The sequence below is a fragment of the Coturnix japonica genome, chromosome 8, assembly GCF_001577835.2.
Source record: "Coturnix japonica isolate 7356 chromosome 8, Coturnix japonica 2.1, whole genome shotgun sequence".
Lineage (NCBI taxonomy): Eukaryota > Metazoa > Chordata > Aves > Galliformes > Phasianidae > Coturnix > Coturnix japonica.
Genome location: NC_029523.1, coordinates 20,215,880 through 20,240,537, shown reverse-complemented (window position 1 = coordinate 20,240,537; position 24,658 = coordinate 20,215,880). Strand labels below are relative to the sequence as shown.

At 42.3% G+C, this 24,658-nt stretch overlaps 1 protein-coding gene and 1 long non-coding RNA gene across 3 annotated transcripts in view; both read left to right on the top strand.

Moving 5' to 3' along the window:
- Positions 1–24,658, top strand: part of LOC107317605 (BEN domain-containing protein 5-like) — an 801,512-nt gene that overhangs the window by 747,669 nt on the left and 29,185 nt on the right. The window lies entirely within an intron of this gene.
- Positions 1–24,658, top strand: part of LOC116653734 — a 50,940-nt gene that overhangs the window by 16,502 nt on the left and 9,780 nt on the right. Inside the window, exons 3-4 of the long non-coding RNA XR_004308100.1 lie at positions 4,173–4,294; positions 6,337–20,281. This is a non-coding gene — a long non-coding RNA (uncharacterized LOC116653734). The remainder of the gene's footprint in view (positions 1–4,172; positions 4,295–6,336; positions 20,282–24,658) is intronic.

Sequence of the window (24,658 nt, the reverse complement as noted above, 5' to 3'; positions counted from 1 at the left end):
CTTCCTCTCCTTTTTTTAGTTCTGTCCTTGGCCAAGTGTCTTTTCTTGCTTTTCTTGCATCGGAACAAATTTGCAAAGTCACTTTGCTAAATATGATACACAACTGAATGTTTTCAGGCTTGGTACAAACAAAATGAGAAAGAAAGGATAAAGGAGCTGATTTGGCAATTAAGCCAAATCAACTCTAGCAAAGGATGATACAACCCTACAACTCTAAGTGAGTACGTTTGTTGACTTGAAGAAGTTTAGCGAGTTCCAAAAATATCTGGTTCTCTCCTCCAAGTAGCAGTGAGTCTGACCCAGCTGTAAGCGGTTGTTTCACTAGAGCTATACAAGTCCGTGCTTATTTGTACCAGTCTGAGGAATTGACTCTTTTCAAAGGCATAGTTGGTCTTTCAACCTGATGTGTTGCCACAGATCTGTTTGCCAGTGTTATTTGTTCTAAAATAACACCAGGGAACCCCAATGAAACAGTGCTGCTGAAACACTCACAGGGCTGGAAAGTGGCCTGAGGACAAATGTGGTTTGGTAGGGCCATGCTATAATTGTGTTATAATGATATCTCTGGCAATGTCATTTAGACTCGTAACCCAACTGCTTATGATTTTGCACAGTGTTGTTCCTCTTACCTCCCTGTTTCTGCTTTCCCTCCCCATTTCTGACCCACAGTGCAGTCACAAGCTCTTCAGAGGAGCAGCCTTTGGTTGGCAGCTTCTACTGTGCTCCCTGACCCCACCTCCTTCCTTTGGATCACCAGGCTAAAACAGCAGGTATTAGAATCATTAGGTTATTAATATTTAACATTATTAAATCTAGAAGCAGATACCACTGGGTTGTGGGTTTTCTTTTCTTTTTTGTCTGCATGCAATACATCATCATCAATATCTGTTTTATTTGTGTTTCCATAGTGAAATGGGAGCATCATGAAAAAAAATCCAAAGGCTTTGGTTTGTTTTAATTTCACGTGCTAGGGACTCACTTGCAGAAAGCCAAGCTGGAATGCAGTGGGGGGTCCCCTATGCAATCAGAAAGCCTCACTGAGTCCAGGAGGGGGTGTGCTTACAAGCCACCATAATGTAGAGAAAGCCTGGAGTGTTCCAGATATTAGAACAGCACTTGATGCGTCTGTGTTTGCTGCTCTCCCTGGATAGAAAGTACAGCAGAGCAGAAATTGTCCTGGAAAGTAATTATTAAATGTTTTCTGTTGATCCATCTGAACTACTGTTCATTTTCTCAAAGTCAGACATGGTGGCAGGTCTAACTCAGGGACTTCTCCTGGCAAGGAATAACTCTTCTGTCACACACATCTGAGAGTCATCAGAGTCATGGTGTATCCTCTATTCTGCCTGCCGTTTGCATGGCTGCATTTGAACCAATGAGGTTATTTAGTGTACAACACAGTAAGCAGGCATCTTCCTTGAACCCAGTCCTCTTCTGTGGTATATGGTGATATGAGCTCCATGTTTAGTGGGCATGGTGGTGATGGGTTCATCACTGGACTAGATGGGTCTCTTCCAACCTTAATGATTCTGTGATTTTAGGATTCTATGTATGGTAGCCCACATATTCTTTGAGCCCTTCTCTAACTTCCCTCTGCTGAGAGCTATGTATTTTCCTGCTTTCCATCCATCGTGGCTGTGTGTCAGCCCAGGGCATTTCACCTCTTCTTCCCAGGAGAATATGCAATTTACAGACACAGTGCCTATGGGAAGAATTTCATTGCCCAGTGAATAACTGCATCATCTGCTTGAGATCTGGAACATGTCTTGGAGATTAAAAGGCCTGTATACCTTTCCCCCTCTTTGGCAATGGCGACTGTGATCTTTCTTTTCAGTCAGAACTGTTCTTTCCTGCTGGCTGGCTGCACACGAGCACCAAGCTGTCTGTCTAGCCATCACTTCGAGCCTGGTTAAATTAATATTAGCTCTGAGAAATAGGTAATTATTTTCCCTGTTTATTTGGTTGCACCTATAATTATTGCTTTACCTGGTGGGAGCCATAAGCTGTTGTAATTATGCTTCGTTAAAATGCTGATTAATAACGTCTTGCTTCTAAAAGGTGTGCTGTGGGACTTGCTTTTCCCTGGCTAGGCTTATTAATTGTAATGTAGATCTATGTACCTATCTATTAACTCTCAGCTAATATACATAGCAATGATGCTAAGATTTTATTTTAGTACCTGTCTTAGACTCTCTAATGCGAGGAAGGAAGTCCAGACCTCAAGGTATTTTCTTCTCATCAATCAAAGAATCTCTCTTGCTGTGATGCAAGATATGATGCTCTGTTGCACATTTCCAAAAACATCTAGAAAGGACAAGGTGAGAACTGGTACTAAAGGTGCAGTCTGTATAAAGTACTTTTGAGCTCCTTTAAGTTCATATTTAAGACTGCTTTGGGAAGGAAGAGCAATATCCCTCCATTACGAACATGAGGTTTGGAGAATGATGTGTACATGTTTCACAGGAAAAGTGGTGCTACAGTTTTGGTCATTGATCCCCCTAGACTAAAAGATAGGTACAGTATACATGTCATTTATGAGCACATGCTTTGCCGTGACACACAACAGAAGCAGGCCTTACAGCCTGATCCTCAGTAAGACTGAGAAGGAGGAGTTCAACTGAAACCTAACTTTACCAGCTACCTGATAACTTTTGCAGTGTTGTTTTGAGATAACTGCTCCTACCTTCTCATTTTCTATTGTCCATGATCTTTGTTATCAAGCTGGAGCAGAAGGTGGAAAATGCTGAACCATCTTGATCAAAATACCACTTTCTCCTTTGAGGCAGAACCAGAAGGTGCCTTGATTTGTTTGATAGTGATCGTATTTAATACAAAAACAGAACAACTGTTAAAGTGTCACATAATTTGAATATTTAATGCCCAGAAGTTGAGTTGTTTTCCCAAAGTTTTTTCAGTATTTGAGTTCCATCTGTCACCTGTATGCATACGTGCTGCCAAGAGCACCCTGCATTGGTATGATGCTTATCTTACCAGTAGGATATGTATATGGGCATTTCAGGATCCCTGTTCCTACTATCACTATTTGTCATGGTGGCTCTGGGATTCAGTACTGTAAAAGAAAGCATCACAGTCTCCTTATGGCGTCCTCCACTTTCCCAAGGAAAGCCTTTCAGGTTTTAATCCTGCCAGATTGGTGCAATTCCACTTTTTTTTCTTTAGTTTGAGCATTTTTTCCCTTTGCTTTTTAGACCCGTTCTGTTGCAAAATAATGCAGACAGTCCTTAGTCCTGAAACAACAAAAGAAATCATAGATATGGCTCTAATTTGGATCATCTCTAACAAATTCTATTAATCGAGAATAGTGTTGTTTGTCTGGGCTTTTTTTTCCTGTTTTTCTTGAGTAAATGGCAACAGCTCTGCCCAACTGATGCAGAGTTTAGTTGCAACACAGTGCCCTCTAATAATTAGCTGTTTTTTAGATTTTGTATCAAAATCTGTAGCATATGAAGATCTCTGTATGCAGAGGACAAAAGAAGTAGTTGATGGCAATGAGTGTGTTAAGGATGATTGAGTGAGCAAGAGCAGCCAGAGTTTACTCTAAGTGAGGCAAAGATTTAGTCCATAAGTCCATGAGATTGAGTCTATACATCTTCATTAGTGCTTTATGCCTTAAACGTGGTAATGGTCTCAGGAGTGAACACTGTATTTGCACATTAACTTTTTCACCTCTGAGTAACCTTTTTATACAGGCTTTGCCTGGACCAGAACTGATACTGGGATCATGTACTGGGCTTGTGCAGGGATCAATCCCAGCCTCTGTGTGTTCCCTGTTCCTGACTTCCATTAGCTTTGGCTGTGCACTTAACTCATTACAGACCCTGTTCTGCTCGTCGGTTGTCTTGTTCAATGCACTCTTATAAAGCAGAGAGGTATGGCAGGTCCAAGAGATTTTTAGCAAACACTACTGAATGTTTTCAACCTCCTTTGTATGAACTTTGTTTTTATTTTCATGGGCCTGTCTCATTGTAGGCTGATTATTTTCTTGTTTATTTGAATTTATTTGTTCATTGTTACTGAATTTGCCCTTCTCTGTGTTTCTGAGGTAAAAGCTGTTTTATGCTGCCCTCATTCTGTACTGAGTCCTACTGTGAGCTGGTTGATTGAGGTTGGTTGGCAAAGCTCTCTTGAATAATCTGTGTTTTTCCTGCTAGGCAGGCATATGGCAGAATTTGGAGAAGTGTGACCACATCTTTGCGGATGTGTGAAGATAAGGAGTAGAGTAACAGAGCTGGGGATGGCGTTTGTCAGGATTCAGGCTATACCAATGCTTCAGGTAAACACCACTCCCTATGTTAACAACAGCTGGGTATGGGTTCATGAGAAGAAGTCTCTGGCAGCCACACTGATTTGTAAAACTAGCTCCCTCAACTCGCTACACATTTCTACTGTGACATGGGGATAGGATTATATTAAGCTGAGAAATTTCCATCCTTAAACCTTTTGCCTTCTTCTTGTCTTAGGGAGAGCAGACTGGTTTTTCTGCCAGTCCATAGTTCCTGCAGCTGTGCACGCTTATGATCTGTGATTTCTACCTCTAGGGAAGTGCTTGTTAGTTTTTGGTGAAGAGAAATTGTAAGTGAGAAAAGAACGTTATCTTGAGAGTCGTGAGATTTGTGGCAAATAAAGACTGTCATGTTTTCTGTTGGCTCTCCTGATCTCTTGAAGCCTTTCATGAAGTGAGAAGGGTTGCAAATTCACAATGGCTTTCATTGGCCAAGATTTTATTTTCCCTTCCCATTGGAAAAAGAGAGGTTTTGGAAGTCCAAGTGATATTGCAAGATGTTCCAGTACCTTAGGATTGCTAAGAGCCCTGGGGTCAAATCCCTGGGTAATATGAGGACATAACAAAGTCAGTTAGTAGAGGACCTTGTCATTTTTGTCTGTTTTCTCATTAAAGGGAAGGCTGGTGAGGAAGAGATCTTTTCATTCACATATTTTTTTTCTCCCTCTTTCTCTAAGAAAATATCAGTCACCATATCTGATCAGAGGCTGGCTGGCATCACTTGTGTGGCTACGTTTTCTGTCCTAATAGTCACTCGAAAACTAACAAAAATCCTTCCATCTGCTGGTTTAGTTTTGGGAAGGACAGCGTGTTATTCACAATCATTTCCAGCTAAGGTATACATTATTTGGAAAAATGTATTCTGCATATTTAAGGAGCTTGATTTCTCTTTCCTGTTGTTCCCCTCTCCCTCCCATTTTTTGTTGTTGTTCTGATTAGACAAATGAATCATGCAAGTGAGTGTTCCCTGCAATGCCACTAATTGATGGGATGCTATACAATTGCATTGCAATAACAAAACACTTTCAGCCTCTGAGAGATTAGTTGCATTGGCCTGGGATTAAGAAACCTTTGAAATCCTGAATCTAAATTACCATTCTTTTGACTGCTGTTTGTGACGCTAATTAGCTGTGTTAATTGGATGTTTTGATACTTGAAGAGCAGAGCAATCCAAAATCTTTTTTTTTTCTTTTCTTTTTTTTTTTTTTTTTTTGGAAAGCCAAAATTATTAATGAGTTTGGCAAGGAACCCAGAGTTTATTTTAACTCTGCACACTTCTATATTCCCATTTTTGTTTTAGGTTGGTGTTTTTTGGTTGGTGTTTTTTAACGTTGTTATTATTATTATTTAAGTACACTGAGTAATCAGCGTAGGAGGGAATGGTAAATGTTTGAATGCACTTTCCAACAGAGAGCTCTGATGCATTGCTGTCTCCAAATTATTGAACTGCTGGAGAGAAAATATGTCCAAGCCAACATCATTTGTATTGCTGGGGAAGTGGGGAGATTAAGGGGGAGAAGTGTGAAACAGATGAAGAAAATGAATGTGAAACCATATAGATAGAGGGGCTTCCTTTATAATCACACAGTAGGTCATCTGAAAGGAGCTTGAACTTAGTTTCTTCTGGGTTGTCATGTACTGGTTTGCTATTCTTGCATCATGCTAGCTCCCCAGTCTCTGGAGTCATAAACATGAGTTGGTGAATAGTTGAATAGTTGGTGAATTCATATTAAGAGGTAGAGAGAAATCCTTTACCCTGTAGGATCAAAAATCAATAGTTGCTTCCTACCAGTGTTCTTATCATACAGCTTTATAGTCTCAATTTAGTTCTGATAGACTTTCTTAGCCCCTCTTTCATTCTCAGTTTTAAAAAAATACAACAAACAAACAACAAATCATGCCAATTTCTGGAGGAATGGAATAGCATTTTGCTTTGAACCCAGGCTGTGCTGTGATGGGGTATAGGAAACAGGCGTACATAGACCATATCTTGAAATCAAGGTATGGTTGGTAACTTTATGCCTGTACCTCAGTCTTTACCAGGGTGTTCCTGCTTAGCATACAGATCACTTCTGTCACCTCCTGGAGCTCTCTCCATGTGCTGCGCAGGGAGTAAAGAAATGGATCCCAACCCTTGTGTTCTACCTGGGCCTTGGACACCAAAAGGTAGGTTGGTGTCTTTCTCATTGTTTCCTGAGCCCTTTAGGGAATTTGACTCTTTACATCCTCTTGCAGCTGTGTTTCTTTCATGGGCGCAGAATTAACTCAGTTACACTTTTAATTATTGGGCTTTTAGTTCAAGTTTGCAAAGTGTTGTCTAAAGGATTGCATCCAGTTGGAGCCATCTGGAAGGGACAGGTTAGAGAGAATCAGCTGCCTCTGAAAAAAACACCCAGAAAAACATTTAAAGAATCTTGATGTGTAATTACAGTGTGAAACAACAAAACCCCAGCTTAACCAACACCTCTGCAGCTTTGTGCCATGGCCCTGGGGAGATCCTTCTCTCAGGGGGGCTTAGTAAGTCGGCTTCTGAGCAGGCAAGAGGAGTGAGACATGGTGGAAAGCTGATGGATTTGGTCTCCAGGGCAGGAGTGGTTGGTTGGTGATGGTATTTTTTTTTAATGACTTTTCAGTCTCCATCTGTCAGCAGTTTCATGTGCTGACACTGACGACTGCGTTAGAGGAAGCAGCACCTCTTGGCTTGGTGGCAGCCTGCTAGTGGGAGGGCAGAGGACAGGGCTGTATGTGTGAGTGTATCTCTAGGGGAGGCTGGAAGCCATACAGAAATGAAATGGAGCCAGGTTCAGATGTCTGCAGCCTAACCACTTCCAAAGCAGAATAAACAACACAATATTTCAGCTTTTCACCATGAACAATAATCAGCTTTCTGTTTTCAAACAATTTTCTACGAACAGCACAAATACAGGAAGGACATCAAAACTGTTCTGCAAATGCTGAGCTTACATGGAGAATCATTTTGCAAAATGCTTTTATAGCAGTGATTTCTTCCATCTTTCTTAAGTTTCAAAGTTGAGTGGCCAGGGTGTACTTGATGCTTCTGACAGCCAACTAGCAATGTGTCAAGAGTCATGAGTGAAGGGTTGCATTTGTTTGGTCAGCTCTTGATTGCTCTGACCCACCTAACCACTTGTGATCCTAAAGGAAGTTCCTTTAATAACATTGTTGTAATTTAGAGATGTAATTGTTTCTGCCTTAAGCAGACGATCCCAAAGTCACACAGACCATGCATAACCACGCATGCCAAGGTCGCACAGGAACTCAGAACCAGAACCCTGAACAATTTTCCATCTCAGCCTCTGTTGTTTAAATGCTAATTCACCTGTCCCCGTGGTGTTCCTCAGGGCTCAACCCTCGTGGATGTTGAAGACCTTGTTCCTGACACTTGGTGTTTTGGGTGAATGCATCATCTACAATTCACAGAGTAAGAAAGGACAGATAGTGTCTGAAAGATCCTCTGCTGTTTGTCTGGAGGAGTCTCTTGTGTAGAATTTTGAAAATGGTGACTGCAGTACATTCATTTTTAACCAAAATGGTGCTACATCCAAAATCCAAGGAACATGTTCAATATGAACATTCGCAACCCTGGCTTTCTCCTGAGAAGAATATGCGTTCCTCCTAATTAAGGCTGGCTGTCTATCCAGCTATTCCCACTGCTGGCTGCCAGCAATAGTGCCCATTGTAGTGTGGGTGGAAAATATGCAGTTTTCAAATCTCATTTATTCTGTATAGTCTTACATTCTCTCATGAACAGGCTGCTCGTTCTCAGTGGAAAGGAAAAAAAAGCGAACAAGCCAAACTGCTCCAGCAGCAGTGTGGTCTCAGCCTACACACATAGATAAGACAAGGGGACATTTGCCTCCGCGTCTCTTTTCCTCTGCCATGTCTGGCTCCCATAACTTGCTCTGTTTTTTCTAATAGTTTCCCTGCCCAAAGTTGTCCCTCCACATGTGATTTTATGGATTATTGGACTGTACGGGTTATCTGAGGATTTATTTTCCCAGGCTGGTACTCTTAAATGAGTGTGAACTATCTGATATGGGGATTAAACACATGAAATGTAAAGGCTGTCATGGGGCATCCCATCCTGGCCCATAACGTTGTCTGTATACATAAAGATTCTTAGCAATTCATTTCACAGTGGCCCCTTCAAACCATAATCGTTGATTCAAATTAATGATCTAAGGAGGAGTGTCACTTGCATGTCCTAAGGCTAGTCGGTCCCAGCAAGAAAAAAAAGCAAACCCTCTGAACAGCAGTTAGCAGATCTATGTTTCTTACTGTCTCTTGGTGGGAGAATGTGATTATGTGGTGAGCAGGAAGGTTCAGAACACTCAGATTTGAAATTTCAAGTGATTGATCATTACTCTAAATGCCTGGTTGAGTCTTATGTCTAATTGGTATTTTGAAACACTACTTATTTTTTCCTCTAAGCCTTAATGTGCTAGAAGGACTTGTCAGAGGTTCCTGCTTAGACAGACTCAAAGGATGGCCTGCACTCGCAGCTGATTTGACTGATACATGGGGCATCAACCTTGCTAACAGATGAGATTCTAATAAAAGCAGATCCTTCACTAAGAACCCATTTTTTTTTCTCTAGTGCTTTACACCAGTGCATTGGATATTGTTGGGATATTGCTGTTTTCTGGTAAGGCAGATGACAAAAGCTGTGTCATAACCTTAGCTCTGATTAGAAATGGACACACACTTCCAGGAATAGTGACAGAAGCTGTAGACTGGGAATAATCAATAATTGCTCTTTTGGCAAATAGATGACCCTGTGGGCTCACAGAAAAGATTTATGGAAGGCAATGGGTTTTTCTTATGAAAAAGAACAATAAGGGATAAAATGTCTGTTCCAGAACTGTCGTCAGTATATAACAGTGGCTGATTTAAACTGAAATTCTGTTCCTTCCTTGTGGTATATTCGCATTGAATGTGATGAAAAGGCAGGCTAAAATTGCTGTGAAAAGAGTACGCATGCACCACATCAAACAATGGGTTCAGTGATGCTGTGACAGCTGCCAGTGTGTCTCTTTGTACGAGATGTGTAGGCACATCAACTGGTTAGTGAGTGAAGATTAGCACAGAGAGCATAAAGGGAGGAATAGATATTAGGGATGTGGTAGCAGAGGAGCCATTGTGATGGCTCAAGTTTTAGACCTTCCTTTGGCTTTGAGCTGACTGTGGAAAGGAAAAACTCATAGCACATCTCTGAAAATGCTCAACAAGGTCTTTGCTAGAAGTGGTGTGGTCAGAAGAGAAAGGAAGTTTCCAGTATTTGTTTGGTGTTGGATTCAGAAGTTGGACCATCTTAGCAGATACAGGTGAGCAGGGGGAACCATCTAGTGCTATTCCCCAACAGGAAATGTTAGACAGACCATTCACAGAGAACACTGAAATGCTGCAACTTTTGGACCACAAAATGTGGATGACTTAAATACACTGAAGTACTGAAAACAGGTGAAAATGTCCAAACCCAAGGCTTGTAAAATGTGAGTGAATATTCACTGCCACTTGTTTGCATTGCTCTCTGATCTCTGTGAAGAAATTCTTTAAATTCCATTTGGAGAAACTCTGGTGGTGTGAATAGCGGTGCTTTAATTTACATTGCTTTAGCTCCCAAGAAGCTCCATTTCCAATAGTGATTTGAACTCCGAATCCTGGCCTGATTGATCTTGTCTCACCTGACAAGTCACAGTTGCCATTGTCTTAATGCCTGAATTGGAGCCCAAAAATGTACATATTTGTACAGGGATATGACTTGCCATTCTACTAAATGAAGCAATGCAAATAATAATAGTTTTCACTGAAGTAGCTTTATAGCCATCTCTGATTTCAGCCTCATGCTGGGTATGTGCAGAGTGCTGCTAGGATGTGTTATTGTTTGGTTCACGTTGAAAGACTCTGACGTTCCTGTGTCAATTGGAGCCCCATCGTGCTACGGACATCAGTAGTGCTCAGGAATGAAGTTGGAGAAACAGCACAAACAAAGGGAGAAAGAAAAAGGTCTGATGCTTTGACTTACAAGGTTAGAGAACTGAACACACACAAAAAACTATTTGTCAGTGGGATCGTATGCCCTCTCACAAGTTGGGTCCTATATGTCAGGTCACAGTGGGACCTCCTTTCACAGCAGTGGTGAGGCTGACGTGACAGAGAGTAAAACAAGCTCTCCTGTTCCGTGACCCTGTACGCTCCCTGATGGGTAAGACCACAGTGAAACTTTGTGAGTACATCAGGTGTGAGCCCAACTGACCCTAATTTCAACTGGGTTTGTACAAAAATGATTGATTATGTCTTCATCACTCTTTCTTTCATCACTGGCATACACATAGAAAATCAGATATCAAATAGGTTGCCCAGAGAGGTGGTGGATGCTCCATCCCTGACGGCATCCAGGACCAGGCTGAACCAGCCTCTTAGCACCTGATGGAGTTGTAGGCATTCCTGTTCACTGCAGGGGAGTTGAACTAGATGGCCTTTAAGGGTCCCTTCCAACTCAAATGATTCTAGGGAACACCTAGCAGAGATCACCAGTTTAGTTAGCTGAGTCTGCTGTGTGCTGGTGAATGAGCTGGGATGGGATGACCAAGTGCGTGGGTTCTACTGCATCTCAGGTATGTGTGCAGCCCCTCTGGGAGCCAGGCCCTGCATGGTCCCTGGATGGTGCCTGATGGTGTCAGGAACCAAACCCAATTCACTTGGGTGACCCAGGTTACTGCCATGTACCAAGAAGTGAAAAAGAAATGTGTTCTTATCTATTTGTTCACACCACTATAATCCAAAACATATTTAGCATGTGTACAACTTGAAATAGTAATTCTCCTCCATGCAGGAGTGTATCGATTTGCAGAGAAGGAATGGCACTGTCGGAATATGGAGCTTTTATCCCACAGACTTATTTTCTGCAAGATGTCAGGCTGTATAATCCCGTACAGCTCTCAGCCTGGTTGCCATTGGAGGGAGCTGACAGTTTTTCAGCAGTTTTTCGAGCTCTACCATCCCCCATGAGCATTTGTTCTCTCTCTGTGTGTAGGTGGATTGATTGCTAGGTAGCTCAGTAAATAGGTTGGGAAAATAATACTTAATTGACTTGATATTACAGGTGACTTGAAGGAGTTGGGAAAACAATGTCGATTAAACAGCAAGCATATATGTATGTCTGTGGTTAATGTTTTTAAGTGCTTTTGGAAGTGGAAATCTCCTATCATTTCAAATGCTGTTCAGCTCTGGAGTGTTTTTATTTGTTTGCGTGTGTATGTAAGTGGTAAACAGAGCTAAAGCTGTAGTTTAATCAATGGCTTCTTCATAAGCCTCATTCAGAACAGGGCCCAGCTCAGCAGATGTTGATGGCTGAATTTCTATGATGTAAAGACCTCTGTCAGATATTACCTGTGATTCTGGATCTCCTGAGTGCTCAGATTTCGGCATGCAACAGCTCATAGATGAATACAGCAAAGTACACCCTTTAATACTAGCTGTGCTTTGAATCATTTCATGTGGTTGAATATTGCATGAGAAAACTCCTGCAAATATGCGGGATATCTTAATACTGTATTTTCTTGGAACTGCTTGGGTTGAAGTAGAACTTTGTAATCCAAATAATATGGCAGCTTGAGTGTCCACAAAACATCTGTCATTGGCTTCTTACTAAGTGTGTATTTGTGTAAATTTAGCATCCATGACGTCTCATAATAGACCAAGATCCCACTGTGCTAACTGTTGTATGAACGCAGAGCAAAGTCTGTATCCTGCGGAGTCTGCAGTCCAAGTCTCCATTAGCAGTAGCAAAGATGCCTCTACTGGTGACAGCAAAGTACACTCATTTGTTTTGAGAACAGTTTGTGCTCCAATGTTAGCTCCTAGGTCTGGTTAATAAATCACAGGTAAACGCATACTGATTTATTTATCAGTATTTACCAAATACTCTGAGCAAAAACCTACCGCCATACAGACTGTACAGAGCTGCTCACAGTTGATTCTTTGTTGGGTAATGGAGCAAAATAGTCATATGATATGGTATCTGTTCTCCCATCTGCCCAGTTTCAGTTCCATTACAGATTTGTAGGCAGAATAATCAGGCTTTTTGCTGTTCTTAATTGCTTGAAATACAATGCTGCTCAAGGTTCCAGAGGAAACAAGCCCTGCTGAGTGATGTGAGACACAAGCACTAACAGAAAGCCCATCCTGGCTGAGAAGGCTGTAAAATTTAGATGGACAAATGTATTATAGAAGAAGAAAAAGGCATGTGCAAGCTGAGATAGCAAATTAATTGCAGAGCAGAGAACAGAACTTACATCTTGTGCCTGCCAAGCCAGTGCCACTTCCTCCCAGCCACAGTCTGGAATTTGAAATCTCCACTGCAGCATTCAGGATCACACTGGCCCCATACATTATAGAGAAAAACAAAACAACATCACAGCAAACGAGCAAAAAATAACCTGAAACTTGCAATTGAGAACATAATGGCTAGACATATTTTTTAATATAGAATTCAGACAGTTCTATCTGGTAATTCAATTAGTGAAGGAAGCATTGAAAAATAAGAACTCCTTTGATAGTTCTCCCATTACAACTCACTAAGAACCCAAATCCTTGTGATGTTAAAAGTGTAGTCTCACAGTGACAGTGAGGTCTTTTCATGAGGCTTTAGGAGGAAGTAAAGACCTGCCATAAGAACAAATCCATCTCTAGGCCCACCAAATATTATTCATGCATAGTTGTATGCAGGTCCAGCTTAAATAAGGTATACTTTTGGGATGCTTATGTGACTAATCAGTGTTTTTCATATCATCTGGATTTTTCTCATTTGAAAGGCCACAGCAGATTTTTTACAAGTGCTTCTATTCTTTTTTTTTTAAGATCAAAATACCAAGTGGTATTTTCACAGCATACTACACAGTGATGTGATGCATTTGTCCATTGCTTGTTAAATGGTCAAGTTTCAAGCTGGCCTCAAGTTATCCCACTTGGTCCTCAGTGTAAATCAACACTGCAATGAGTTACTCTCATAATGATAAAAAAAAAAGTCCTTGCTTCTGAGGCTTATCTGGGAGAAAAGAAGAAAGTATTGGTTCTGAAATTGCCTGGTTACAATCAGATTGAGTGAAAATTGGAATATAATAAATACCTGAAATTACATCTTCTTTGCTTCCTTTTATGTATGCTGCTAGCTAGTCGACACACTGTATTTGCTGGGTTCTTTTCCTGTGTCTGTCGTTCCAGTGATACATCAGAGAGACGAGGACAGGGAAATTTTTGGCTTCTATGTGGTATGATGCCAAAGCTGCAGAAATAGCACAAGAAGTGTTTCCCTGAGCGCATACAATAAGCAGTAAAAACAAATACCAGACACGGTGGCTCCAAGGACCATTGACTCTGTTTATCCCAAGGGTAATCTAAAGGTTTTATGGGGTCCACAATAGCTGTGTAACATCCATTTGTTGCTCTTTTTAATACTGCAGAGTCAGAGTCAAGAGTCAGAGTGGCAAAAAATAGCTAAAAAGTCCACCTGTACTCACCTGGCAGTGGGACACTAAAAGAGTTGCCACTCCAGGAGTTGCCATGAATCCAGAATGTTGAATGGAGTCCATCCTTTCACTTCTTCAGACCTCTCCACTAAGCACTTCTGACCACAGGACCAGGTCTGTGCTTGCCGGAGTGACTGTCTTCCTGCCTTCCGCTTTCTCGAAGGATATGAAAGTAATTCTGTCCTTTTATATTTATCTATTTATTTTAAATCTATATGTTCCTATTTTGTATGATATATAATACTAAGGCCTAATGTTAGCATTTGGTCATTCCAGTAGCTATCTCACTTAGCCAAACAGTGATGTGGATAAAAAGGTCTTTTATATCCCTGAATTTCTTGTGTAGACCTATTGTGCTTTATTCCTCTCTTGGACTTTTTATAGTGTTACTGTATGTTGCTAAGCAGTTACTCCTGTTTTAAGAGGTGGCTCCTTGTTAGGGGTAAGTAAAGGTCTAGAATATGCAGGATTCTTTGGGGAAGGAAACGCTAGTGCTCTTAAGTAAGATTATACCAATTCAGATTACTGGAGGTAAAAGGGGTTGTACAGTGTGAGGAAGGTATGGAATTTCAGAGCATGCTGTGAAATTTAGAGGCGTCACTAATTAAAAGGAAAACATGTCTAAATCCCCATGCCAAATCCCATAAACTCTGTTGCAGAGCTATTGACAGACTTGCTTTAGGCCCAAAGATAGCGGTATCTGAATGAAACCTAGATCACTCTAAACACTGAATTTCTATCAGTGTAATTATGTTGGATACAATTTTGTATGGTTGTTGTTTGTTTGTTTGTTTTTTAACTTATTTTGGTTTTTATTTAGCTGTTTCTCTAGAAACACTTGATAGGCACTGTTCACCTTTGACATTTCTTAATCCTTTAAGGATAGGTTTCTGTCCAAGACCAGTAGCAGATGCGTCCCCAAGGTTCTGTTATTCATTTACTATGATCATTTATTCTGGGTTATACATTCATTTGTGTCAAAACTTACACCGGGCTTTGTTTTTTATCTGTTTATTTGCCATTTTGCTATGAGCAGAAAATATTGAGCAAGAGGTGCTGCTTCTCTCCCCTGGCTTCACAGTTCTTTGTGCACAGTAGGTGCAGGCAAGCAGGAGTGTGAGTAGCGAGAGAGCTTCTGACCACATTTTTCCATTGGGCACGGTCCACGGTTGTGCTTTTCTTCCCTGTGATTAGAAATAATTACTGCTGCTTCCACTATTGTGCATCAGAGAGAAGAAAGCTGAAGGTATGTGCCCATGTAGGTTGAAACAAAATGAGAAAATGGAGAAAAGAGGACAGAACTGCTTTTTGAGGCCAATGGATGTTGAGTTAATAGTTGTGCTACTTGCTAAAGAAGTATTTGTCTATTCTGTTCGTACCCGCTCCCACCCCAATCAATAACAAATCAACCCAACAGACTCCTGAGACATATAGTGTGCATATAGAATGGAGATAAAAGCAAGTAAGAAACCGCATTTGCACAGAAAGTAAATGTTTTTGCATAGGAAGATTTTGATATGTTTGTAAATACGGACCCATTGGCTTTATTTCTTTCTTTATTTTCTTTGTATTTTTATTTTTGGTGTGTAATAGATTTTATTTTTTCGTAGATTGCTTCAGCATGCTATGCAATGCATTGCCACTTTTCTCCCAGTGAGCTGCTATTTCCATATAAAAAGTAGAGTGTTTTACGGTCAAGCATATATTTTTAACACCGGGGAATTTAAACTGCACCATGTATTGTAGAGGCTGCTTAGTGCAAGAGCTTCCACTTGAGAAGATCAAACAAATTGGAGAAATGTTCTGAAAAAAAAAAAAAAGAGAGAGAGGGAGGATGTGATTCAGAAAGCAAAAGCAGGAGACTATGCACAGAAAGAATCAGCTGTACAGATAGATAGAGGCAGGCAGCAAACTAGGTATGAAAAGGTTCTGGGAACTGTGATTCCACAGCATGACCCAAATTCTTCTCTGGGGACAGGAAACAGCAGTCTGCCTTGGAAACAGGTACTGGGATGACCCTCTGCTTTGCTTAGTGTTAATCAGGTCACATCTGGGGCAGTGCCATTAGTTCTGGGTGTGGGATTTTTTCAAGAATATTTGGGTCAGGAGGAGAAGAGTTGCAGAATCAATTGGAGATCTAGAAAACAGGATTTGAGAGGAAGGGTCAAAACAACTCGTGGTCGTTTAGCAGAGGAAAAAGCAGGATAGAGGGAGAACATGTTACAGTCTTACTACAAAGAAGGGAGTAATCTGTTCTCTGTGGCCATGGTAGTTGAGAGTAGGAGTGATGGGCTAAAACTGCAGCAAAAAGTGAGTGAGTGCAATAGCAAGGTCAAGGGGTGCAGGAGGGTCAGGCATACACATGCCTGCATTCAGAATAAAGCAGGTGCCCATCTGTCAGGAGCTGCTGTCTCAGCAAGCCAAGGCAGAGAAAGAAGCTAGACAACCTCAGACAGTCCTTTCCTAGAAGTCTGTATGTTTTAGATTTCATTTTAATGGGTCCATTTGATCTCTAGCCCCTTTGCTAGACTGCAGATGTAGGCCCAGTGGCCATATGATCACTGGTGTGACTCAGAAGCTCTGTGACAGGCAATTTTCTTCCTTGGGTCTCCCACCCACGCCCAGCTGGAGGGCGAGCTATCCGATAAAAGAGCTGTGCGTCTCTGAGTGTCCGTTCCAATCTTGTCACGGATAGCGCTGCTCAGTCTGCTCCTATAAACCTTCCTCAAAAGCAAATTGGTAGAATACATTGAAGATCTTCCATGTGGAAACCTGTCAGCCTAAAGCAACATCTTACTATCCAGGAAGAGCCACTGTGGGACACGTAACTATCTCTACATTGGCTAGCAAGTGGAAAAGATAACTACAGCCAGATTTTGTCTGGCAACAGATGGATAAAGCTGACTCACTCTTTGTCCTCTTCTCTAGCCAACTCTTCATTGCACTTTTCTCTTCTACCCTTGCTAGCATCTGAGGTGAGGCCACAGTTAACCTGGGGATCTAGAACCAGCAAACCCAAAATTAGATGTAATGAGTGAAGAAATAGTTTGTTATCTTGTTTTGCAGAAAGATTTAGCTATCCACTGACTGGTGGAAAAAAGATTAAATTGGCTTGCTGGTCACTTCCATCTATAGAAAATATCTATAGAGCAACAATCTGTAGATCCCCAAATCTGTTCGTAATTACTGAACTCCTTCAACTATGCTTTCCTCTTAGAGCAACCTTAGCATTAGGCTGCAGAGGAAAAAAACTCCTGTTTGTAAGTTGATTTTCCTATGATTTTTCATAGACTCACAGAACCTTTTAGGTTGGAAAAAACCTCTAAGTCTGACCCCAACCCATCACCACCATGGTTACTAACCATGTCCCTCAGTGCCACATCTCCATGGTTCTTTAGACCCTCAAAGGACGGTGACTCCACCATCAAAGGGAAAGCTGCTCACAATGGAAAATTCACCTATGGAAAGTGTCAAAATCTATGATCTCTTAAATGTCATCGTTAGTCCCCCTCCATTTTTGGAGTGCTCGATACTGAGTTTTGGATCCTCAGACAAGTGTGGTCTGCCAAAAAGCCACAGCTGCTGATTCCCTGCAGCACAGTTTACTCAAACTCTGCTAGTGTAGTAACCAACAAGCATATTTGGGCCTCTTTTTTGTTTTCTGCATATATCCTGGCATAATTTTATCCTTGTCTTCTTGGTTTATATCTGGGATTTCTTACCTGGCTTAGATCATACTTTCCAGTGCTCAGGATGGGACAGTTCAGCATTGTGATTCTAGTAAAAAGCCCCAGGGGATAATTCAGAACAGGAAAAGGAGGCCTGGGGAGTATTTCTGTGAAGAAGTATGGTCAGAAGCATATTTAGCTGCCCTGTACCCTGCATAATGGGATCAGATCAGAACCAGCAGACTGGGGAGAGAGCTGATGGGTGAAACTCAAGCACAGCTTTGCACAACAGTCATGGGAGGCTTCCTGTGCAGCACCTGGCCAGGCTGGGCTCTGATGGATTTGTGGCCCAAATTGCTGCCTCTGTTTATCTCTGTGAGTGTGGTACAAATCCTGGTTATTAAAAATCAAGAACAGAAAATCCAATTCTAAATGTAATATCAGTGCAGGTCCAATTGTGAGTAGGTGAAATAAACTAAGTTGAGACACCAATGGACAGTTGACTGCTGCACAGTAACACAACACAATTTAGTACAATTTTCCACAGTTGATATATGTTGATCAATATAGGGCTCAGAATTTAACAGGCATAGAATTTCAATTAAACTGAATTACAGAAGAGTACAGTCATCACCGTGCTAGAAAAGAGGTGTTTTAGCAAATGAAACAGACAACCCCACTTTCTGCATGCTGTGCTGCAGCAGGCCTGTGAATTAAAAAGTGGGCTTTAGCTTTCAAATTTTCATCAGCACTTAATTCTTAACCAAACCGTATCATTAAGGTAAATTGTTTTTTCTTTTCTTTTTCTTTCTCACCTTTTCTGTTACAATTGGGGATATGGACTGATTGCCTCTAAACTGACAGGCTCTTTGTTCCAGGGGTGGGCATGCAGCAAGACAAGCCAACCCTCACCCAGGTGATTTGATTCCTTTTTGCTTGTGTTGGCCAGCAGCTGCAGTATGCTCAGCCATGCCAATGCAGGGCTCAGCCATGTACATCTGCTGCATGGTTAACCATATATGCAGGAAAAACTCTCAGATGTGCATTTTTGATGTTCACTGAGAGGCACCAGTGTGAATGTGCACACTTCAAGGGCCTTCTTGTTTGTTGCTCTTCATGCAAATTCTGATGACTTTATTTCAGAAGACATCACTTGGTGAGTATGTATGTCCTGGTGTCCACCTACTGTATCACAGAATCATAGAATCATTATGACTGGAAAAGTCATCTAGGACCATCCAGTCCAACCCCAACCCATCCCCATAGTGCCCACTAACCATGTCCCTCAGTCTCCACTGTTCTTGAACACCTCCAGGGATGATAACTCTACCATTCCCGTTGGCAGCCCATGTCAGTACCCAACCACTCTTTTGGAAAAGCTGTTCCTAATATCCTACTTGAACCTGCCCTGATGCAACTTAAAGCCATGACCTCTCATCATAACCTGGGAGAAGAGGCTGACTCCCATCATGAAACATTGCAGATGCTTATAGAGTGAGCCCAACGGCTGCCACTTAGTGCTGTTTATATTTGTCACAGAAAATAGCAGCAAGGAATCAGCTCATCTCAGTGAAGTAGATGAGTGGATTTTGACTGAGGTTAAGAGGCAGAAGCAAAGCAATAGTCACGAATGACTAAATTCATAGCTCAGGAAATTTGCATTGTCAACAGTGTTTTCCAGCTGTGGCAGAAGTGTTTGGGGCATGCTTCCCCTGGTTGAATGAGAACGTAGCATAGCACAACAGACTGCTATTTACTGAGCTGCTGTTTAGCTCTCTCAAAGGGCGTCTCCTGGATACCAAGAGGCTGGTCCAGGTTTCCCTGAAGATGCAGGTGCTTTCAGCTCCCTCTAACTTGTTCTGCTGTGGAGAGCTGTTGAGTGCAGACCATTTTTTCAGAGCACAATGCTCTAAAATGCAATTGGTGTGAGACAGTTTTTGTGTTTCTGGGCTCTTCCTGGAAACATCCATTACCAGCCAGGCCACTAGGGTGCAGGGAAAGGCTAGTAACTGTGCATGCAGAGCTGACCTAGTGTCTCTGAGTCTCTGCAGGTCACACTGTGCTTCATTTGAATGCCCCAGAGATGGCAGGGAGATACTGTGAATGGTGTGACATATACAAGAAATTGCTTTTATGTCTTATTATGAGAATGTTGTGCATGCGTGTGAATATAGTGCTGGATTATCAGCCCTGAAAAATGTGTCCTCTTAAGAGCTTAAGTATACTGCTGTGTCTTATCACTCATTTGGGAGGACTAGCTTTAGAGGTGAAAAGTAAAGACCTCTCAATAGGCTGCTGAGTGCCTTGTTTCTCTGCGAAAGTAGGGAACAAGGGTGTCAACCCTGGCAGCAGGCTTTGTCATGTGGACACATTTCCACTGGCAATCAGGCCTAGGACCACCTCAACTTCAGGCATGAAGTCACAGAGTTGGTCCTCTTCATCTCCTTTTGGAAAGAGACCTCCTTCATTTGCAAGTTTCTGGTGATTTGTGGAAAGTCAGTGCAGTCTCCAGCTGCAGGTGAGCATTCTGAAGTCCTGGTACCTCCTCTCTCTGTGTCTTGGTGTTGATTAACAGGAAGAATATGCTGTTCCCTGTTCTATGCAGGTCTGTAAGGGATCTCACTGCTCCTGTCACGTTTAAAGCCTCCTGCAGCCTTGGATACAGACAATGTCACCATTTAAAGAGCTGTGCTGTGTCTTCCCCCTCAACAGGCTCCTCCTTTTTGAATACTCAGGGTCTGATTCTTCTCAGTTTGAAGGTAAATGACATTTCCATCACACTTTATTTGTTGTTCTTCCTACTAAATGGCATTCACTTCACTTCTCAGTGAGAGTGAGTCCTAACATCCCCACATTTGCAAACACGGTAATTGCACACTATTTTCAGTCAGCACTGGCAGGTTTGGAGCCTGATTGATGGCCCAGTGGCTGCAGAGCTCCATGTGTATTGGCTCACTGTGGTCTCGCCTCCTCCAGGAGACAGAGCGTGAAGAAGCAGGGTGAATTATAAGCCATAGTACCCCTGGAGGTGTTCAAGAAAAGGGTAGATATCACAGTGAGGGACACAGCCAGTGGGCATGGTGGGGATGGATTGGGGTTGGACTAGATGATCCAAGTGGTCCTTTCCCAACTGTAATGATTCTGTTAGTAGAATGCCAGCTCTCCTGGCATCACACCATTTTCAGTTCAGGTACATCTCAGGCAAGCTGTGCTCTCTGTGTATTCAGGACACTGCAGAGGGGCACAGGACAGGCCATATATTTAACTCTTTAGTTGTATCACTTAGGGGAATAGAAGCTGTGAGAATTAAAATGTTTACACACTTGGACCCTAGTCAAGAAGATGGAAATACAAGAATTCATGTAGGTATACAATCACAGAGTCATTAAGATTGGAAAAGACAACTCAGATCATTTCGTCCAGCCCACCCCACCATGCCCACTAACCATGTCCCTCACTGCCACAACTCCACAGTTTCTGAATGCCTCCAGGGACAGTGGATACACTGATCCCCCAGAAGCCTGTTTTCCTGCTGCAGTATGGGGACGTTCATTAGTGAGGCTGGGTGTGTGCAGTGCAACTCTCCTGTGCTTCAGCTGAAGGATCAATTGTGTTTATATGACATCCCAAAGAGAACAGTTCTAGTACAGATCAAAAACTGCCTGGGCCAAGTAGGGCCTTGCTCATTTTACAGGCTGCCTACAAACAGGTGCTGTTAAGCTGTGTGGTTTTTTGTGGTGGTTTTTTTCCCCCCAAAATACTTTTTTCTTTCAGGATTTATTATTACATTCTTTGTCTGTCACTTACACTTCTGTCTCTGTGAAATAAATGGAGAGAAAATACAGTCAATCTCTCCACAGCATTGCTCTCTTCTTGCTTTCTAGACTACCTGCTAATTAAATGGTTTGTTTGTTATGTTTCCCCTCTTGTATGAAATTTGTAAAGTAAAACAGCCTGACTGCAAAGCCACAAACCCTTGCTGAGAAAGTCATGTGGCCCACTGGAGTGAGCATCTTTTGGGTTTCAGCTTTAAGATTTTGCTTTCTTTTAGGCCTGCAAAAGACCATATTCAGTAGCTGAGTCAGAGGTGGCCCCAGGAATGGTGCTGTAAGGCAGCAAGGGAGCTGAGCTGGGTCTCTCAGTCCTTTTGCTGAGGGATGCTTATTAATGGAGTACTCAGAAAAAGGAGAGTTGATCTCCAGACAGCAAATGGAGAAGTTGCCAATTGGTGGCATTCAGGCACCTCTGAGCTTATTGCTTTGCTGGACCAGTGGAAATTAACTCTTGTTGACAACCACTGGCTTGGGAGAGGTTCTTGGTAATGGTGCAGAGAGTCAAGAGAGCTACATGGGTCATGGTGGGTCAGCACACCAGAAATGGTTATTGTTGCATTTGTCCAAAGACTGACAATAAATAACAAGAAGGTTTGGCTTAAAATGAATGTTGAAACTGAATTGAACTGCAGGCCTGTACGTACTTTGTGTTTGCACACATTTGGCAAAGCCAGAGGTTGTGACCTGAGGTCACTACAGGCTGATGGGAGGGGAGCTCACCTCGGGGAGCGCTTCTTCATTCTTGCAGCTACAGAAATCCAGGGATGAGGTGAAGGGAAAGGATCAAATGTGTTTATGCTTAAATCTGTGAGCCCTGAGTGAAGGTTATACAAACACCTGGGAGAGTAAATCTAGAGGAACTGTGTACTTACTGAAATAGAAAATAGTTTTGTATAGAAAGGATAAATAGTTCAAACAAACCTATATTGTTCCTAAAAATATCATCCACCCCCTCTAAATGCTATTGCCAGCGAATCTGGCTTTGATATCTGTCAGGGATGCATCCATGGGAGGTGGTCCTTCAGCACCCATCCTGTTGTTCTGGAAGCACAGCCCATCCTTTCTGCTTTCTGCAGTGGCTAACACAAAGGAAGGGCCTGTCTTCTGCCTGACACCTTCATCCAGCTCGAGGCTATCCCTGGATGTAGCTGGGTTTGGAACCATTCTGATCATAAAAATTAAATGAAGGTGTAGGCTAAATCTTATTTCCTACTGTTCCTGTTTCCGCTCATCTCTGACATCAGTATTTGATGTATGTAATCAGCTGATCCAGGCTGGAAAGGTTAGAAGTAAAGGCTGCTCCTGTCTGTTATACATTAGCAAAACAGCAGAGTAGCTTTGGTCTGGTGAGACTTGAGGCAAATTAACTTAGCTCACTTAACTGCAACTCACTGTTTCCTGAGCAGGTTGTAGCCATGAACTGAGATAGCCAAGTTTCTTTTGGATCAAGTTTTGCTGTACAGACTTAAAAAGGATTCACAGGATTTCTGTCATCTTGTGCTGCAGAAATCTTGTATGACTGCAAATTCTCTCCAGTTTTTCCTCAATCTTGAGCTCCCAGGTATCGGATTAAGCCAAAATCTGATTTCAGTGCCAGGATCGTGCTGGCTGCGTGCAGCACAAAAATCAGAAAGGCAAGTTCATAGGGGGGGATTTGAGACCAATCCTTTTCTGTCCTTCTCCTTAGTAGCTCCATATCTATTCCTGGCATAGCTAGATGTCACTTCCCAAAGAGAAATGCTTTTCAGGATGCTCGTGACCTCCCCTAAGCGATAGGCTATGACTGTTTTTTTCTCATTACCATTTTGTAAGTAAGATACAATGCGAGTTTGCCCAAGGGTGTCTGCAGGTGCTCCAGGCAATCTGGATAAGCAGAACCTTTGAGGACATGAGGGTCAAATGATGGTGTGCCTTTTGAGCAGCAGCTTCTCCTGAGTTGCCATCTGTCTCCACACTGATCTTGCTTTGCCTTCAGCCGCAGATGGATGGCCTGGTGTACCCCAGACACATTGCTGTCTTCTCAGCATGTTCCTGTCATTGGTCACCAACCAGCAAAAGCAGCTTTCACTTTTAAAAAACAAAACCTCAAGGAGGCAGCTACAGGTAGGAAGTATTTACCTATCTAGAGGATGCATTCTGGTTCAAATGATGACTTTATCCTGTATCACCGTGTCTTACTTTTAGCCTCCATATTAATCCTCCTTTGTAGTTCCATTTCAGGATGAGTTCAGAGCAGTTTTGGTTATTATAGGTTTCCTCACGTTCAGTGACTTGAGTGTTTTGGCTTGGATCTTTCTTCCACCTTTGTCCTTTGCACCCAGACTCTCACACTGTGCTTTTCTGGCTATTCACAAGAGCTGCCTTTGTTTCTTGAGTCATTCACTGTCATTTATCAGCGGCTTCATTCGGATTTTCAAGCCAAGGTCAATGTGTGTGTCTGACTATTTTGGTTTCTGTCCACATGATGCCAACCTGGGCAGTCTGCTGGTCTGTCTCAGCTCCCAGTGCTGTGCTTTGCCAGCTGTGTGCCTCCCATTTCATGGCATTACATGGAAACAGCCACGCCTCAGTTTCCCTGCCTGCACAGTGTTGAATTGGCTCAGTCTGCAGAGGGTGCAGAAGTAACTTGGTCTTAATGATGAGTGAGGAAAATGTGGAGCTGTCTGTAGCTCCCAGCTGTGCTGCCTACGTGACCTTTGCTTTTCACGGTGCTACAGGACATGTCCCTTTGCAAAGCCACCAGAGAGTCTGCCTGCAAACCTCTCTATCACCTGGACCCGGGAGCTCCAATCCATCTCCAGGCAGGAACCTCATCACTCACAGAGCTTTTAATTCCTGGGAGAGGCAGACGAGACGATATTCAGCAGCTGGTTATTTCTTCCTTTCTCTCAGTCCCTCACATCTAGTGTCAGTTTAGGGGGGGAAAAAAAAAAAGGCAAAAAAAATAAAAAAGGCAGAGAACTGGCCATTAGCAAGGAAAACAGTTTAGGGAAGAGACGAAATAAAAATGCAATCAATTATCTCTCGCCGTGCCCAGGTGTGTGGGTGCAGTCAATTTTCAAAGTCATCGAGAATTTTAGATGAGAAAAGGGAAGCTGTTCATGGCAAATTGCAAGTGTTGGGGGAAGGGGGGAGGGAGAAGGAGAGAGAAAGCAGAGAGAGGAGAGAAGGAGAGATTAATTTCCCTCTTGAGTGAGAAGTGTGTTTGAGACAGACAGATGGGCTGTAAATACTCCAAACCAAGGACAGGAGCGGAGACAAGGGAGAGGCTGGTGATTGAAGTGTGACTGTGATGGAGGGAGC